Genomic DNA, 5809 nt, shown 5'->3' on the forward strand with positions numbered 1-5809 from the left:
TAGTGCACCTTTATAGTCACCCAGTTACGTTGTGACGTTTGGCACACCCAAAGTATTCCTACGGTATCCGGGAGTTTCACAATCTCATGGTCTAAGGAAATGATACTTGACATTAGAAAAGCTTTAGCATACGAACTACATGATCTTTGTGCTAGGCTTCGGAATGGGTCTTGTCCATCACATCATTCTCCTAATGATGTGATCCCGTTATCAATGACATCCAATGTCCATGGTCAGGAAACCGTAACCATCTATTGATCAACGAGCTAGTCAACTAGAGGCTTACTAGGGACATGGTGTTGTCTATGTATCCACACATGTATCTGAGTTTCCTATCAATACAATTATAGCATGGATAATAAACGATTATCATGAACAAGGAAATATAATAATAATCAATTTATTATTGCCTCTAGGGCATATTTCCAACAGGTGGTGGGCGCGCCCCTCCTCCAGGGCGCGTCCCCTGCCTCGTGGGCCCACGGTGGCCCTCCTTCACTTATCCCAGCACCCATCTTCTTCCTCTGTCTCACACAAACCCGAAGAACCAACTCAAGCATGAGTTCCAGCCACTTTTGATGTGATTTTCGATCTCCTTGCTCAAAGCACCTCTCGCAAAACTGCTTGGGGAGATTGTTCCTTGGTATGTGACTCCTCCATTGGTCCAATTAGTTTTTGTTCTAGTGCTCTATTCTTTGCAAATTTGTGCTGCATAGGTGACCATGTTCTTGAGCTTGCATGTCAAATTTATATGGTTCCAAGTAGTTCTAATGCTTGATATAGGCTCTAGGCACTTGTAGGAGTAGTTGCTATCAGTTTTATTGAAGTAGGTTCACTTTTGTTTGAAGCTACTAAAAATTTCAGAATTTTTCAGAGAAAAACAATATGCTTAGGAAGATGTTCCAAGGTGGTTCCTCTAAGAAGCAAGGACCCAGGATTGCTATGCGCGATGCTGACGAGGATCCACCAAGAGACGCTCTGGTACGGCCTTGCGAGTGGCCGTCGGAAAATTTTAAGGAAGCATGTCACATGTCAATTATGACTCCTCATATTGGTCGTTGATTCGTCATTCTTATCGTTTATTGATTTTTTTTGACCAAATTCAGAAGGTCAACAGTTGGCTGTCAAGAACAAACAAACATGACCTTTTGTGAATTTTGGTCGTAGCTAGACTAACGACAAAAATTTCAGAAAGGTCATTACCCATTTGCCTGAGCCACGTAGGATCTGATGTGGCTGAGCTGATGTGGCATTGTTAGTGACCAAATAGAATCATCATAAATTTCATAGCCCAGTTCACCAATCTAGCCTACATGGACCTGGCCCAATCATCATAAATTTCACAGCCCAATCCACCAATCTAACCAACATGGGCCCAGCCCAGTACCTATTTTCTTAATTGAATTGGTTTAATTTATTTGGGCTGATGCATTATTTTTTCAAAAGCATGCACATTTAAGGATAGGCCCATCAGAAAACAAATACAACATAATACAATATTCAGATAGACTGTATATTTCATTTCAGCAGCACATCACATGAAATACAATACATCATCAATCGACTCCTCCACATGAAATACAATACATCATCAATCGACTCCTCTACACAGCAAGGTTCAAGGCCCAACAAGTGCACAACAAAATAGTTCTACAAGTGCAAGTGCAAGTGCACAACAAAAAGGCCCAACAAGTGCACAAGCGCACATCAACATAGACTGGACGAGAAGCACAAATTTTAGCTGATAACACATCACATCAATGAGAAGCACGAATATCGTGCACCATCACTGGTACACGTACTTTGTCCCATCACCCAGGCACCAATGTTGTGTCCATCTACTGGTTTGCCACATGGTGATGTTACCGCATTAGGGCCGTCCCAGCTTCTCCCTGCCCAAATGGCAGGATGATCTACTGATCGATGTACTGCTCCAGCATCACTCCCGCTACCACTGGTGGAAGAAGATCAGCTCATCAATCATCTGCACGCGAACAAACGAAGATTAACCTATTTAGCCTACTGTAATTTGTTTCTAAATATGGGCACCAAATCAACACCAACACTAAATTAAAATGCACAAAAGAATGGAGCATAGCCGTATGTACAGCCTAACAACTTCAGGTTTGAGCCATTTTTGATACTACAATAAATACATAACAGCCAAAATTTTGATCCATGGACACCACATGATAGAAAAGGTACTAAGGCACTACTTTCTACTAAAAACCAAAGCAAGGTATGAAGCACAGGCCAGGCCAACAATAAACTACTACCAAATCCAGAAATAACCATCTGAAATGAAGTTAATGAGACATTTTAGAATCAACTTGATAGTTGACATTATTGTTTGTGTTGCACACATCTAGAATTGAAATTATACATCATGCCCAAATTCCGATGTCCAATGCCTCAGTTCAGTAAACACTAATCATGGTACATAGTAAAGATTTGACACAACCGGAACTGAAATCACTAACTCCTTCAATTACTACACTAATTTTATTACACAACCAGGCAACGAAATCCAACACGGGCACACAGACTATAGGAGTTGGAACTTGGAAATTCAGGTGTACAATTAGCGCATCACATACCTAGTATCTAACTATCAATAGTGGTCGGCATGTAAAAGCCAACTAGCAGTAACTGATGATTAGTAAACATAGACAGGAACTAAATTCAGTAGTAATGTGCGTGCTCTTATCAAACCAGAGCAAGTAAAGGAGCTAATCCCCATGAGTGAAACAAATTCGATCACAACAACAATCCATAACGTTTAGTAACAACAATAAGAAGGCCCTTAAACAGAGAACAGGTTGAATCATGCATCGATTAAAGTGTCTGTTCTTGGTTTCTCTTGGTTAGAAGATAGACCGGTCAGAAACCGGAGAGACACTGAACATGCAGAATTATGTATGGATTGTTAAAATTTGCATTATCCTACTATCACTAGTACAACAAGCTGCAGGTTGGCATAGTTCATGAACCATGTACGTCATGACAAATACAATATCATCCAATGCTCAACTATGAACAAAATTGAACAATTACACGTCACAAAGGCGGAGCATAGAACCAAGCGGCAAGTAAGAGGGGTAGAAGGGGACGTGAGGAGCTCACCGAAGGGGGTTGTAGCCTAGGCCGAGCTTCATCACCACGGTGGCAGCTAGGGGAGGCAGACATGTCTACCATCATAGGAGCAGCACCACCGCCAGAATTGGAATGGCCGGAGCAAATCGCCATCATATGGGTCACCACCACCGAATGATCTTGCAAGGTATAAAGTTTCGACATTTCAGTACAAACTAGTGGCGTCAAGAACCAAGCAGTAGCAGGCAGAAGGTAAATTCTAGTAACTGGTGATTAGTAGACTAAAATAGGAAATAGATTGCACCAGTAGCAAGCAGAAGCTAAATTTTAGTAAATGATAATTAATTATAACATAGCATCTCCAGCCCTGCTGTCCTGGTTAGTGCAACTACAAAACAGGAAATGTTTTTTATTTATACAAGGAGCAGAAATGAGGTAAGGCTTTGCTGTCCTGGTTAGTGCAACTGCAAAACTTTTTTTTGAATGGTTGGTACTACAGATCATACTTCAAAAGCTCGAAGATATTGAGAAGCTCAGATCAAATATAAAGCAAACATCAATACACTCCCCTTCTGCTCAATGGCAGTGCACAATATACTTATTCATATCTACATGCCCACTCATACGAAATAAGAATTAAAAAATAAGGTACATAGTTTCTGCAACTCACTTTGAAGGTTCTTGAAGAAAAGAATAAGCCAAGAAAACAACAATCATCACAAATACACCCCTGTTGACAAGAGAAAAAACATATGAGCACTCAGATTTGCCCAGCTCAATTGGGAATCAGTAGATAAAGAGAAAGAAAACTAACTGTGAATGACAATTATCCCAGTTGACGATATGTTCTATCAGAGATGTTCAGTTGGTGATCAAGAAACGGTTATTTTTCTGCCAATACATAAATAAAACTCCCTCTGTCCCAAATATAAGAGCTAGTGTAATGTAAAAAACGCTATGGGACGGAGGGAGTACCTTTTTATAGATGAGACACGGTCAGCAGAGAACCTTCCTTCGGGAAAAGCGCGCCACTTGCCCAACTGATAAAGAACTAAAAAATAGTTGCATGGTAAACATGCATCACAATTCTTTACTCTTTTTCCCGCTTGTGATCTTATCAATTGTAAAATGCCATAGTAGGTCAACCATTAGCGGTGCATTACTAACATCATTGTTGTAAGAATCTCTGTAGCAAAACTAAAAATAACTCCACAGGTAAAAGAGATCCAGCAGCAGCTCACATTAAAAAGCACGTTCCCATCAGTAACAACGAGATGGTCTGTGGTCTGTACGCCCACGCGGTCTAGGGATCAACTTCGACGAAATTATTGGGTGGCTTTACACCATTACACTCTCTGTCAATATATTCTCTTGTAGGCTTGTGACAACCGTTGACCTCCAACCTTTGGCAAATACTACCTACAAAATAACCATAGTAGCATACAAGATCAAAGCATGATCTTACTGTCCTCCAAGAAAAACTAACAAATACTACCACTCCTCCTAAAAACGAGTAGGCTGCTCTAATGTTTGAGCCAGGTGGAAGATAGAATCAACATGAGAACATTCAGAAAACTACAAAGTGACTGAGAGCAGAGCAACCCGACTATAAGTTGAAAATTATTACAACCGGACTATGAAAAATTAAACTCCAGATCTGCTCCAGCCTCCGGCTCATGGTCTTCTCATGCCGCCCGGCCGCCCAAACCGAAGATGCATTGGAATAGGTGAGGATCTGAGATGCACCGAGGCTGAGGCGTATCTTGGAGTGGAGGCTGCAGCTGTGCAGGTCGATGAGGACGATGGCTACGTCCTTGTTGCACACCTCGCTGAAACCAACCAAACAAACTAGTCATTCACTCAATCACTCACTCATCGGAGAAGCAACGGAGCAGGAGAAGGGAGCGGGGGAGGGTCATCGGAGAAGCAGCAAAGCGGGAGAAGGGAGTGGGGAACGGAAGTTACCAGCTGGTGAAGGCACTTCCGTCGCGCGCGTGCTTGAGGACGATGGCCTCGATGCGCTTGCGGGAGCGGGGGCGTTGCCGGCGGTCGCCATGGAACTAGGCGGATCTGGCTGGATCTCTGTTGCCGCGGGGGAGGATTGGATGGGAGGGGACGGGATTGGATCTTGATTCCTTGCTGCTGTGGGCAATGGCGATTTGGAGGGAATAAATAGCAGCAGCGCGCCGGGGCGGCGCGGCGCGGGTGAGGCGTGAAGGAGGAGGGAGGAGGGGGAACAGCCGTAGTCGCTGGGGGCGACGCCTCTCTCTCTCTCCGGCGAGGCGTGGTCGAGGAGGACGGCGAGGTCGGCGGTGGGTGGGAGAGGACGGGGAGGAGGTGGATCGGGAGGGGCCGGGACGGGGAGGAGGTGGCGGCGGCAGCGAGGAGATTGGGAGGAGGGAGGAGGGGTGCGATGGGGGGAGGGGTTTGATCTAGGGCTTGGGTTGCGTGGGGGGTATCTCTTATTCTTTTTTTTTCTTTTTTTCTGTAGATAGATGGATAGATGGATGTGGGATGGAGATATGGATGGATGGATGGATAGGCGCCATGTCATCGATCTGTGGAAGAGTTCTGATTGGTCCGAGAAATCAATGATTTAAAAAAGTTTCCAAGTACTAAAAATAGAGGGATTTTGTGAAGTAGCTATCAAAACTATATTGCAAAAGGGCATCACACAAATTTTCACTCAAGTTAGACCACATTTTATGGATGAGCA

The 5809-nt window shown here is 43.6% G+C and overlaps 1 long non-coding RNA gene across 6 annotated transcripts; it reads right to left on the reverse strand.

Annotated features, from left to right (window-relative positions):
- Positions 1–1499: 1499 nt before the first annotated feature.
- On the reverse strand, positions 1500–5492 carry LOC125513748. 6 transcript variants are annotated; one of them, XR_007286116.1, is made up of 7 exons: positions 5059–5490; positions 4335–4922; positions 4069–4206; positions 3908–3984; positions 3764–3823; positions 3124–3272; positions 1500–1984 (listed from the first exon to the last, which is right to left on the reverse strand). It is a non-coding gene; the product is annotated as an uncharacterized LOC125513748 (long non-coding RNA). The 6 variants fall into 6 exon arrangements; XR_007286117.1 differs by having other exon boundaries at positions 3908–3941; positions 5059–5489; XR_007286114.1 differs by having other exon boundaries at positions 4069–4922; positions 5059–5492.
- Positions 5493–5809: the final 317 nt, after the last annotated feature.

This window comes from Triticum urartu, chromosome 6, assembly GCF_003073215.2.
Source record: "Triticum urartu cultivar G1812 chromosome 6, Tu2.1, whole genome shotgun sequence".
NCBI classification, from domain to species: Eukaryota; Viridiplantae; Streptophyta; class Magnoliopsida; order Poales; family Poaceae; genus Triticum; species Triticum urartu.